The following is a 13,617-nucleotide window of genomic DNA, read 5'->3' on the forward strand; positions in this document are numbered from 1 at the left end:
TGTGTATATATTTTCCCCCAGATAAACCCCTGACGAAGGGTAATCCCGAAATGCATTGAGTGTTCTTGAATAAATTCTGACCTGTGGAAACACGCTTCTCCTGTGTTGTTGTGAAAAGACGTTGACAAAGAAATGAAATGAGTAAAATAAATCGAAGAAAACAAAGGATAAAAAGATTGATACAAATGGAGTAAATATGGATTAACGGAAGTATAACATGAGTTTGATTTATTGGACTTATTTGAAGGCACGGCTGTGAAGCTTGACGGGGTCATAATTGGCTCCTCTTCAGTTTGGCTTCACAATTGCAGCGCAATTGGGCGGAGCGCGGAGCAAGCTTGCACGCCGAACAAAGGTTGAAAATGAATGAATATGGAGAAAGCTAGAAGCGAACAACAAAAAAGGTGTGCATCTCACCAAAACTGTCTTTGCAATGAATGTTCATTGACCCTCATTTTTGGAGCTGGGTAACTATTTTGAAGGGCCTCAGCAAACATTGACAATTTTTTCGCCTGAAAAGTCTGTGTGATGAGAAGATCGACTTGAATTCTGTTTTTGGCTTTCACCAGACTAAAGGGGGGCAGCCCCGTCAATTGAAAGTGAAAGAAAACACTCACAGTCAGCACTGCCGACTGCGCCTCATTGCTACCTAGGCTTGGGCGTGCACAGCATCTTCTGATGTGGCTAAAACTCCCCCTAATATGTCTCAACCTCACTAGGCCCTCAGTAACCAGGTAACGGTCAGCCAATGCCCATCAGGTAAACAAGGATTGGCATGCTCACCATCTCTGAGTGGATGAATTTCAGTCAGCTAAAGCTTAACCACAGCAAGACAGAGTTGGTCTTAACAGGAGGGTCCTCAAACCCTTGGAGTTCCAGCTTTTGGCCCAAAGCTCTTGGCCCTCCACCTTGCCCGGTCAAGTCCGTGAGGAGCCTTGGTGTCATCATTTCTAGTGACCTCTCGATGAGTCCTCAAATCAACACCGTTACCTCGGCCTGCTTTTACCACCTATGCAGAATTTGTAAAATCCGAAGGTTCTTATCTATAGAGGCTCTTATACTTGTTATTATGGCCCTTGTCACCTCTCGCATTGACTATGCCAACTGCTTGAATGTGGGGATTCCTGCTTACCACCTCCATTGGCTCCAGCTGGTACAAAATCAGGCAGCCAGATTGGTTTTCCAACAGCCAAAGCACCAACATGTCATGCCCCTGTTGAAGAGATTGCATTGGCTTCCGGTCGCTTTGCGCTGTATTTTCAAAATGGGCTGTACTGTCTTTAAGTCTCCCTTTGCCCTTGCCCCTGCTTTCACTTCCCTCAGTCTTAAACGTCACATCCCCTCGAGGCATCTTAGGTCTTCTGCCCACAACCTCTTAATCACCCCTAGGTTCAAACGTAAAAAACATGGTGGTTCTTGTTTCTCCTTTCTTGCTCCTTTTACCTGGAATTCCCTCCCTCTTTCAATCCGACTCTCTCCTGGCTATATCACTTGCTGTAAATCTCTTAAAACTTATCTTTTTCAGTTAGTTTATGATTAATCCCTCTGTCCACACCCTACTGCTCTGCTATCTCCGCTTGTCTTTTAAGCGCCATGAAACCAATTGGTGTCCGTGCGCGGTAACACATTTTTTTAACATAACATAACATAACATAGCCAGTAGGTCTCGCCTTTGGGACCTTTTAAGTGTCTGACCCCTCTATCTACACTGATGTAATTGGAAACTTCTCCCCACCACCAATCCTGACGCGCGCTTTCAGGTCCGTATGGAGATAGGCCAAAAAATGAACAAGGGCCTCATCCAGTCCATATTCTAAAAGGATGAACCATAGACGGAACCTATTGACAGAATCGAAAGCTGAGGACTGGTCCATAAAAGCGAAGTAAAGTAGCGAGTGCTGTGAAATAGTGTACTTCCCTATGATCAAATTAAGATTAAGACTATGCTCGTTTGTGCAAACTTTACCCCTGAAACCTAGTTGGCATTGTTCTAAAATCTGATTGTCCTCTGTCCAGGTTAAAAGTTTTGAGTATAAAATGCTGCCTAAAATTTTAAGGGTGTTATCTATGAGGGAGATCGGTCTACAGCAACAAGGTTGTGTGCGATCGTCCTTTTTAGGTCGAGGGACCTATAAGCTGCGCAAAGCGCAGCTTCCGGTCCGGAGATTTAATGTTACTTAGTAGGGCTTTAGAACCCTCCTCCCTGCCCTGTCTCTCCTCCATTGGCTGGCTTCCAAAACGGAGGCCAGCCATTGGAGGAGAGAGCTGTCCCTCCAAAGAAGCTCCGTCTTTTTCGGATTTGGGGGCGTAAGTTTTGCTGTTCTTTAGACAGTGACATTGTCTGTCACTCAAAACAGCAAAACACGCACCCGAATCCGAAAAATTTCGGAAGGGTGAGGCCGCCATTTTGTTTCCTTCGCAGTGAAGGTGAGCCGTTCCTCGCTGTCCTCTTGCCTTCTTCCCCCTGCCTTCTGCCCCGCTGTCCCTGTATGTTTCCCGCCCCCTCCCACTGTCCGTGTCTTTTTCCCGCCCCCTCCCGCTGATGAGGTCGCCAGGGCTGAGAGCCCGGGCTGCTGGGAAGCGAGACGGGCTGTGGGGAGCCGTGAACTGTCCGTGTATGTTTCCCGCCCAGGTTCAGCGCTAGGTGCCTGCTCCCAATGTCTCTTACTATGCCCGGCGCGACTTTCTGCAGCAATGTAAGGTTGAGGAGGTAAATTTCCCAGTGACATTGAGTCATCAAGTAACCGTCATAAAATCTATCTTAGAAGGTAGCGCATAGGGTTTTACAAGGCAAGTGCACAAGAAAAGTCAGCTTGGCTCAAATTAAATGAAAGAGTGCCAGGACTACAAGTCACAGAATGCATTTGGTAGACCAATGAAAGACTCTGTCTGGAAACATACTGGATCCCAGTGACATAAAGCCACCTGGTAACACAACTAAATAAGCATATTTTATGTCCAAAATAAATGTTTAACAACTACATGCCAGGCATATATTGCAGAAATATTGCTCATCTGAAAACACAGGCTCGCGCTCTGTCGCCTCTTCCTGCTTTGCTCGGCGCTTTCCAATTTATACTAATGAGCAATTCTTTTAACAGCTGCCAGTTTTCCCAATTCTGCGGTAATCTCGTCTTTTTTTCATATTTTTTTTTATTGTCAGCGATGTGTGGATGAGCGGGTGGGTGGTCAGCCAGCTTTAGAGCGCAGTCTGCAGCTAACAGATGGAAGGGGAATTTGTTCCAAATCCCTCATGCGCTATCTGTTTGTATTTATGCAAGTCATCTTTGCACCTGTGCTGGGAGAGAAAAAAAAAGGCATCCCAGCTTCCCCCTCCCAAATCCCCCTCCCCCACCAACCCCCAACCCCCCCCCCCCCCCACAGAGGAACAAAGGTGGCAGTGGTTACAAAACGGAGATCGCGCGGAAGGGGCGCGAGCCTTCGCGCTGAATGAATGCTGATCTGGGTCTGCGCGCGAGAGACAGTGCTCGGTGGTGGAATGTTAGATCAGGTCTCTAACAACAGAGTATCCAGGCACGCCCAAAAATCATTTCATTAATTTATTTTACATCATAGTGTGTGGTGTGTCACAAATCCCGTTCCCTGGTTCACGAGGGCTCAACACGTAGCAAAATGCACAAGCTTGCTGCTGCCGAAATGATGTTTCTTTTATTTTGTTATGTTTCTGTAGGCTTTCGTGAACGTTCACTGAGTGGTCACTGTGAGTGCCTTCTACAAAAAAGCTAAAAGCAGGAAATGGTTACCATATTGCTACATGTTAGTGGGACCCATATTACCCTGTCCTGGTTGTCCTTTAAAAAAAAAATCATCATGCTCACGTCGGAACGTGAAAATATGCACTGAAAACATCTTCCAAACCAGACTGCCAAAGCCTTGACCTCACATAAATTTCTCCCTAGAAGTTCAACTAATCATGCGCTTGGTCTACAGATAGTCTAGGGTTGGAGTTACAACAGAGCTCCTGCGTTGCCCATGGGAAAGTACCTAAAGCAATCTAGAGTTTTTCCCTGCACTCTGTAACATTACTCCAAGTTCCAGAATGCAAAGGAAAAACCTAGACTGAATGGGATCCTCACGCATGGACCATGAAAGTTTAAAAGCTCTGGTTAGAATAGTAAATTTACTGATGTGTGGAGGTGAGAGGGGGCGGTGGTGGCCTAGGAAATGGCCAAGTGGCTGAGTTAACATGTAAACACCACCAGATCCACTTCTCTGGCACCCCTTTACCAAGGCCCCAGGTACTACCTAGTGAGAGGTTTGCATTTCACATCCGCTTAAAGCAAAGAGTCTCTGAAATTTTTAACACCAGTTGTAGATCACGTACTGCTGTGCAAAATGTAAGGCTTTACAAAGAATTGCTACAGACTCCAGTCTATGACCACATCTTCAAGACCAGGCCGGGGGGTTCCTAACACCAATAGCTTACAGCTTCACCACAAAAAACAAACAAGCGAGAAATGGATGTAAAAAACCTCGAAAACGTCCTTTTTAGTGCGAGGGACCGTAGGGCTCTGGATCCTCATCAAACTGAACTCAGATTTTAAAGCGCTACAGTATGCTTAACTCAGTAATCCCTACATGGCCACGCTCCTGGGTAGTTGATTTGTTTATGTATGTCCAAAGAAGGTCTAGAAGGGCTGGGTCAATGCCACTGACTACATATATTAATCACTTTAAATTAATTGTGGTAATTTTTTCATTATAAGGATTTCCATATATACGGCTGAAAAATAGCACAAGGCGAGGATAATGAAATTCAACAGTACTGCAAAAGCATGGCTTACATTACAAACAAAGTCTTGCAGTTGCCCATTGTAAATGACAATGCCATTTATTTAACGATTAAGCTATTGGCAATGTAAATGACAATGCCATTTATTTATGATTTAAAGAAAAAAAATGTCATGAGCAATGCCAATAGCTCTACCTTTAATGATGCTGAGACCATTGCATTGTAAATGCTTGTTAAAAATGGGAACGATTGTGCTAGTAGACCATGTCTTAGGCAGTGGGGCATTGGTTAGAATATTAAAAACGGTGGGGCCCAAAAATCTGTTTTTTATTTATTAAGATCGATGGACAACCCATCAGGGCCTGGAGTTTTATTGCCCGCACTCTGACGTATAGCCTCCTCAACCTCGTTTATTGATAATGAGACTCCAGGTGGCACCCTTTTCATAAAAGGGTCGGATTCAAAGGCAGGCTCTTGGTAAATAGTGGAAAAGTGACTTTTCCAGGTAGCGCTCATTATGTTGCAGCTGATGGGAGAGAACGGTTGTCCCATTGATCATAACTCTTTAATAGTAGTCCCAAATATATTCCCATTACTTAAGCTGGCAACATTAATGAGCGCATACCAGTGCTCACCTAATAACTGTTCCTTCCTATTAGCAATAGCCTGCTTATATGTCAACCGTAAGGACTTGACCAAATCATTACACCTAGGGCTTTGAGATAGGGCCTTGCGGAGCTTCCTGTTGACAATTGAGCACTCCTGATTGAACCATCTAGATCGTGCAGTACTGTACAAATGGGTTTAGACAGCAAGGATTTAATGGCTCCACTGAGTTTGGTAAAGGCGCTGATAGCCTCTGGGTGTGCAACAGGGCCTCTAAACAGATGTTAATAAGATTCATGTTTCCACTAGCCAGTTTAGAGTACAACCTTGCAACATTCCAGCTGAAGATGAGGAGGTCTGAATTTGCTGAGGCCTTAGTTTGCATAGGGGGATACGTGGGTTGTGGGAATAGTACACTCAGTTACTGGCAGAGCATGAGGTAACCTAATATCAGGATCAGCATTTTCCGCAAAAGTTGATAGTCAGTCTTGGATCTCTAATCCAGATAAGGCCTGGAACCTAATAGAGGTAGTAATTCAAGAGGAATTGTTGCTGAAAGGAGCATGACTTGGTTTGTAGGAATAACCAAGGGGAAGTGCGCTTATGTTAGTGCTATTAGGTGTTATGAATTCGCAACCCCTTAGTAGGTGTCTCACCAAAGAAAGTCTGCGAAAGTTAATTATAATACTTTACACTGGAACAGACTCCCACCTAGCTTGCGGCCGGAGACCTCAGAATTGGTGTTTCGTAAACAACTAAAAACATACCTCTTCCCTTCAGGGTAGAGGGGGGTGGGCTCCTCTGTGGGGATAGAGATAGAGATACTTGGTACTCTTAACTATTGCTAGCCGTATCATAGAGCGGGGACACACTGGCCTTAGTGTAACCAGGAGCTTTAAAAATTTCTTCTTCTTATTATTATTATTACCCTTCGATATTTTTTGTCGATACACTGACTCACCCAACCCTGCGTGCCATAATAATATCCTTTATTTCGGATATATGGAATCTTCTATGCCTTGATAGCCAGTCCGCACATTTATTGCGTAGCTGATCCCATGGCTCATGCTGATCCCTCTTTAAAGTAGGTACCCCTGCCAGTACCAACACAAAAGGGCAAGCAGCGGGCGGCAGACTCAGGACATCCTGATTAGCCATTCATACTTGGGGCGGCAGGAACATTAATGAACGAGGTACTAGACAACCTGTTCTGATTCGAGCCCCTGGGCCTGTTTAACCTATTAGACCCATCTCTTGGTATTTGAAATGGTTATTGGTATAGGGGTGTTGGGGGACCCTTTCCTATCTATGGGCAATTGAGGTAGCCCCTGGATTGATCGTATATCGGGTGAAGGGTGATTGCGGGAGCAGTAACTCTGGCGGTTTGCAACACAATTTCGGCATCCAATATACTCATACCAACACCTACACTATCGATGGCCCTGCTCCCATCAACCTCTTTGATTTCAGCCACCTTTTCCCCCCACTGTCCCCTTAAAACATTTGGCTACTAAAATAGCCACCCGCCTTCTTATCCAGGGTGGATGAAAAGAACAGCTGGGGAAAGAGTTGTGACCTCATTCTATGCCGGTCTTTGGAGAGGAGCTGTGTCTTTTGGAGGAGGCACACATCTCCCTCCATGTTATCCAGGTAGGAAAGGATGGATCTCCTTTTATTGGGATTGTTGAGGCCTCTCGCATTGAGAGTGAGAATGTTCAGTGTGGGCTGGGAAATAGTGTGTCATAGTGAGTGCACCAGCTTTTGCCTGTATTTGGGTCCCTGTGATCCCTCTTACCCATGAGCTCCCAACGTCTGCCCGGCCTCCATTGCCCTGTGATCCTCTCTTCAACTCCTTTAACCTGCATACCAGTTCTCCACCCTCACGTCCCTAACCCACACTTAGAAACCCATTAACCTCAAATTGTCCAGGGCCAGCCATTCATACGTGGAATTCGGAATAGTTGGCAATGTGTGTGGCCTGTTCCCTGTGTCTCTACACTCCCCGTGTCTCTACGCTCCCCACAGACTTCTTCGCCGCCCAACAAGCCTTGCAAATGTCACTTATCTGTCCCTCAGTCGTTCACGTGTCATCATGGGGGAATGTCTCCTTCGACAATGTCTTCAGCACTGCCAGTCTTTCTTGTGCCATGGTCTTGGGGTCCGGTCTCGTTGCTCACTCTGTTGTACGCCTCCCGTAGACCTTATGCCATCTTTCTCGAAGAGTTTTATTTTGTGGGCCCTCTATCACCTCCTGGATTGGATTCTCGATGCCCAGCACCTGGCAAGTGTCCTGCCTGGATATGAGCTGGAGGAGTTTGCCCTGCCATATGAAAATCAGCCGGAACGGGTGACCCAAAGAATACAGTATTCCTTGATTTCGAAGACGCGTGGTTGCCACTCGGAACACCCAACACTTTTGAAGGGGTATTAGAGCCAGGTCCTGGTACAAAGCTATAGAGTGGTCCTGATATCTTAGTGGTTGCTTGTCCCTGGCAGTACGTAGTGTACACTCTTTTAGTCGAAAGTCTGGAATGTAAGCCAAAATATCCGGTGGGGTTGCCCAGTATGCTCCTGAAGAGACCCTGCAGGTATTGTGTGATGTCTGGCCCTTCTTCTTTAGGTGGAACTTCCTTAACGCGGATGTTGATTCGCCAAGACCGATTCTCCAGGTCTTCTGTGTGTGCCTGGAGATCGCTATGTTGAGCCTTGAGCCCGAATATCTCTTGCTGTAGATGCTCCACCTCCTCTTCCCAGGTTTGCTCCTGATCCTCGAAGGAGGCCACACGATCCCCAACGGCGGGACGTTTATGCTGTTTGGGAACGTGTGGCCTCCATCAGTTATCTCCTTCATCTCCCCCGCTATTTCCCTTTTCAGCGTCTGCAAGCGTCTGCAAGTCGCCTCGTAATGCACCGAATAGCGACTCTAAAAAGGCGTGGGTAACTGGGGCTTCAGAGGTGTCTACCTCTTGGCTGATTTGTGTCGTTGGGGAGAGCCTCCCTTCTCCGCTGCCAGTCATCGGGAGCTTGGTCAGCATCTTTTTTAGATTCTGATCCTTCTTGCTTCTCGCTGAGGACATGGCTGCTATATCTCTTACCACATCACCAGACCAGCCTGCCTTGTTGTGGGAGACCCAGCCCCAGTGGCTGGCAGTCACCGGGTTGTCCTCCCGCTGAGCTCCACTACGCTGTTGCTTGATGGTGAGGGCGGGAGGTGTCACTCCCTTTCAGTCTCATCCGGGCCTTGCTGGCTTCGACCGTCTGCTATTGCCCTGCTGAGCATCTGCTGCTTGTTCTCAATAGTCTAAGCACTTTGCGCCCAAACTTGTAGTGAATCCCCCTGTAGCCCAGCAGCCCTATCTGATCCTGGAGCACTAGATGTCTTTTTGGACCACTGCGGCTAATTCCTGCACCATGTGCTTGCAGGCCGTGTCCTCGGTTTCCTCTGACTTGGCAGTCAGCTCCAGAGAGACTACTCTATGCCTGGGCCCCTCATCCTTTGGCACCTTGTGATTCTTACAGCTTTATAGTTCATATCTAATTCCCCTTAATGGATTTTGTCATTTTAGTGTCATTTTGTGCAATACATTTTACTTTATTTTTCTATTTCGGTTTGGGTTTTTTATTGTTTTGCATTTTGACTTTTACTTGTTTGGTTTCTGCATAAATGTTTTACATATTACCTTAAGTTAAGCCTGCCTGTTCGGTGCTTAGGTACCAGGGGGTTGATCCTAGGTTAATTGAATGGCTTTGAAAGTTCACTCTGACAACGGTTGGGATTGTTCCTCGTCTACCGCAAATAATAATTCAGTTTCTTACAGAAACTATCTGAAATTATCTGCAAAACAGGCAGTTGATAACCTACCAGGGCTGAAACACCCTGTGGACAAATTGGAATATGGGACGAGTATTGTATGGCAATAGAACCTCTAAAAAAATTCAGCTTGCAAATGAACCAAGAATCACGCTTGAATGTCACAACTTTTAAAAACAAGATAGCCAGGAAAGTGTGAGGAATATATTGCAGCTATTTGCATTTTGACAGCCCCAAGCAAATTTGAGAACAGAGTGGATGTATGTAGCAGAGACGAGTCTGTTCACCCAATGTGAGTGGTGATATCCGCTTTGCTGATCTGCCTGAAGTTATGATGCCGCTGACAGTATCGTGCCTGCTAAAAGCGATGGCGTGACTGGTGGAACTATAAAGCCAAATAAGAGAAAGTTATCTTCTGACACCGCAGTCTTCGTGACTGAGACCAGTAACACTGAAGACTCTGAGACTCACAGCAGTAATTTCTCCTTTCAGAGCGTTATTGCTGCAGATGGAGTGAAGCGAAGAAGTGAGCACATTACTAAGGTACCAACAAAGTTTAATATTTTTCAATCATATTAATGTTAATGTTAATGTTAATATTCATTTATTAAGCGGTCGTACGCCCAAGGGCTTCATGGCGCTATAGGAGGGAACACAGCACAGCAGTTAAAAATAGAGATAAAGCAGCTCAGCAATAAGCCTGGGAGAATACCCAGGTTTTGAGAGAGTGTCTAAAGCTCAGAATGTTACCGCTCAATTTCAATTGAAGAGGAAGGGAATTCCAGAAGGTGGCTGCTTCTCTTTTGCAGCTTTTGGAAATGCATTTTCTAGTTTTGTTGCTTTTTGTTTCGTTTTTTCTTGTAGGCTGTTACCTTTGGTTTAAAGGGAAAGATGTTGTAGTGTGTGACCTTCATGCTGCAGTTTGCATTTCATTACCATCATTTGCTTACCCTGGAGAATCTCCAGGGTGTAGGAGTTTTGCTATTCCAGAGTTCTTTCTTCAGCTTCTGGGCAGTTGTCACTCTGTGGCGATCTGTGGCCCTGTTTCTCTGCTCTTCTTGTAGTAGCTCCTATCAGAGCTTCATCCTCCCGACTAACGATAATAAGATGCCAGGCATCACCCAGCATACAACACAACCTATGTTGGGCTAAGTTCATCTGCTTGGCGCAGTTAGAGCGAGGATAAAGTTCTCCGGACCCATCAGCTGTGAATGTAACCTATGGAATTAAGATGAAATGTAGAGCTTACCTCCTTCCTGAGTGGCTCCAGTCTGCTGTGTGCAGACCCGATAGCTGGCAGCACCCTGGAGTATGTATGTATAAATCAGATTATGATGGAAGTAACCTGCAATATAGTGGCAGGCAGCACCCTGCCGTAGAGTAGGATTTCTCATAGTATTTTATTTCCTGACACATTAATGGAGATTGTCTTTTAACAGGCAGAAGAACAACACTGACCCTACATTTTTCTGGGTTTGTCTTTAAAATTACGTACACATTAGGAATGGCATTTCGTTCTGCTGGAATAATAACACAAGTTATCTTGCACTCTATGTTGTTGCATGGATTTTAGGCTGCAATGCATTCCATATTTCATTCAAACATGCTTTCTACAGGGCACATACATGATTTGTTGCTGTCGAGAAATAATGCTCCTGTGTACTGTGGCAGACTCAGAAATATTGAAAAACTTCATGATTTCTCTTTCAGCACTTCAAAGTAAAACATTTCAATTTATGACTCAATAGTTTGGCAGAAACATAACTTAGTATCATTAAAATAGTTGTGATGGGGAACATTCATGTGGGGTTAGGACTGGCTCGACCAGAGTGCTTGCTGACTCGGAGGAGTATGGAGGTGGCCACCTTGCCTGGTCCGGTGTGGAACCAAGCCAGCGATGCTTTGCTGCAGCCTCATTTGCCCTGATAGCTGGTCAACAGTTTGAGGAGGAGGAGGTGAAGAGCTGGCTAAGTGTGCCATGAGGCTGGCAGTTCAGTACATCCCTGAGAAGTGAGCTTTGAGTCATGTAGTGTTCCTCTTATACCACGTGCAATTCATCCTCTCCAAAGCTTCAAGAATTCCTGGGTGTGAAGGGTGGCTGAGTCTGATTGGGTGCTTGATACTTTTCCAGAAACTCATGTTCTTGATTGTTCATGTTTGTCAGTAGTTAAATAAACACGTCCAGGGGTTTTATCTCTTCAGTTGACTCAAGCTGCAATAAAGGTTTCTTTGTCATTGCAAAAAAATATGAACGACTGACGAGCCTCTGTCTGTCAAAGAATGGAAGGGCTGGTGAACTGTCATTCATCTCACTGCTAAGCAGAGCAGTGTCATGCTTCACCCTCACTCAGGCCTCTGATTTTAACCAACATCGCTTAGAACACTGGGACTTTAGAGCCCATCCTTTTAATGAGAAAAACAAAACTATAAGGCCCATAAGCAATAGTGGTGGAAGGTGTCACGCATGACATGGGACAACATCCGATTCAGGACATCCAGTTTCATTTTTAAGTATTTGACACAATATTGAAATTATAACCTTTGTTTTTTATGGTCATGAGTTACCAGAATACTAAAAATGTGTCTTTTATTTTCAGGGTCAATTAAGTAATGGTCACCAGCTTGGAAGCTCTGTTAATTCTTCAGTATTTGCTCAGTGGCATTCCTAAATTCTACCTAGGCCTTCAGCGCCTTCTAGTATTCCTCATTCTTGGTGAGGCCTTTCATAGAGACTTTAAAATTTCCTGCAAGCAGCTTTGAGATAAGATGCAGTGTAAGTGTTAATCCTATCTTCTTCGAAATTAATGTCAACAGATGCAGTGGATGCTGCTTTGCTCATGGTGAAAAACAGTTGGTAGTTCTCAAAAAGCAAAAAGAAGTTCCAAGGAAAATTCTACCAAAAAGTATGTGGTTGCGTTATGGTCTGCACTCACAAGCAGTGTACACCAATCACTGTATATGAGCCACAAATGCAAGTCCAAATACTCACTCCTGACCACCAATGTTGGAAATGGGAGTCTCTAGTTGGCAGAGGTAGGTACCTTTGACCAAATAGGGACCCTTCCTTCTAGTCAGGGTACAGGGCTACACTTCTAACATAACCCCTGCTCACCCCCTTGGTAGCTTGGCACGAGCAGACAAGCTTATCTCAGAGGCAGTGTGAAATTCAGGGGGAGCTGGTGGTGAAGTCTTTGTGTCCTTGAGACTTCAGAACAGGAGGCAAGCTCAGCTTCAAGCCCTTTAAGATCGTCCTCAAGATAGTAAAAGTACACATAAAGTTCTTTTTCTCTTTTCCTTGGCAATAAAGTAACCACTGCAGGCCAACCCCAACAGCACTCCTCCTTCAGCTTCCTTTGTTCTTCTCCTTGGCAAAGGTGTGTCCCGATTCCCAGAAGTGATATAAAGTTCTGGGGTCTGGCCCCAATATTTATACTGCAAAATCCTTTGTCCTCTGAATGCAGAGGTTGCCTGTGTTCAGCCAAAACCAGTTCTGGGTGCACTATGCCAGTGCACAACTTCTTCCTTTGTCAGTGTGGGCCAGGATCATCAGACGCACCACAGGAGGTGGAACCAGCATTGTGGAAGGCAGGCACAGCCCTTTTCCGGCCCGGGTGCTACTCCTCCAACCACTCCCAATGCATATAGGTCTATTCAGCCCAGTTATGACTCACCCTCCCTCCTGGAGTCACCCCAGCCTCTGTCACTCACAAACCAGACATGGAATACACAGCCTAGCAGAGGCAGGCTGGATGGTTAGGTGAGAAAATACCTACTTTTTAAAAGTGGTATTTTCAAACAAAGAATGTTAAAACCAACTTTACGAAAAGGTGTATTTTATCATTCTGAGTTCAGGCATACAACAATTTCTACCTAGTTCCCTGGGTCAGTTGGGATTATAAGATGTTGTTATCGAAATGCCCATTCTGGCCTATGGGAGGAGGTAGCATTGCAATAGTGAAAAACAAAATTGGCTGTAATTCACTATCAGGACATGCCACACACATCAGGGCTTGTCCTACCTTTTACATACAATGCACCATGCCCATGGGGTACCTTGGGCCTCCCTTAGGGGTGACTGATATGTAGAAAAGGGGAAGGTTAAGGACTGGCAAGTGAGTGCACTTGCCAAGTCGACTTGGCAGCCCCAGGCTGCTCACAGGCTCTGCAATGGCAGGCCTGAGTCACATTTTACAAGCTGCTTCTGTGGGTGGCACAACCAGTGCTGCAAGCCCACCGGCAGCGGCTACACCAGCAAAAACATAGGCGGCAACAGCAAAAAATAGAAGGGAGACCCACACCAATGTTATGTTAAATGTTAAAAAATTTGTACCGCGCACGTACACCGAGACGGTTTCTTGGCGCTCACCAATGGTGATAGGTCTAACAGAGCACATGTGTATGAGTGTGAATGAACTGCACCTGTACTATATTCATGCCACTCCTAAAT

The 13,617-nt window shown here is 45.5% G+C and overlaps 1 protein-coding gene across 1 annotated transcript in view; it reads left to right on the forward strand.

The window, feature by feature from the left end:
• The window catches only part of LOC147737282 (uncharacterized), a 55,256-nt gene that overhangs the window by 8,946 nt on the left and 32,693 nt on the right, over window positions 1-13,617 (forward strand). The window contains exon 2 of the mRNA XM_086924103.1: window positions 9,663-9,713. The gene's annotated coding sequence lies outside the window, so the exon portion shown is untranslated. The remainder of the gene's footprint in view (window positions 1-9,662; window positions 9,714-13,617) is intronic.

The sequence above is a fragment of the Lissotriton vulgaris genome, chromosome 1_1 (assembly GCF_964263255.1).
Source record: "Lissotriton vulgaris chromosome 1_1, aLisVul1.2, whole genome shotgun sequence".
Taxonomy (NCBI): Eukaryota; Metazoa; Chordata; class Amphibia; order Caudata; family Salamandridae; genus Lissotriton; species Lissotriton vulgaris.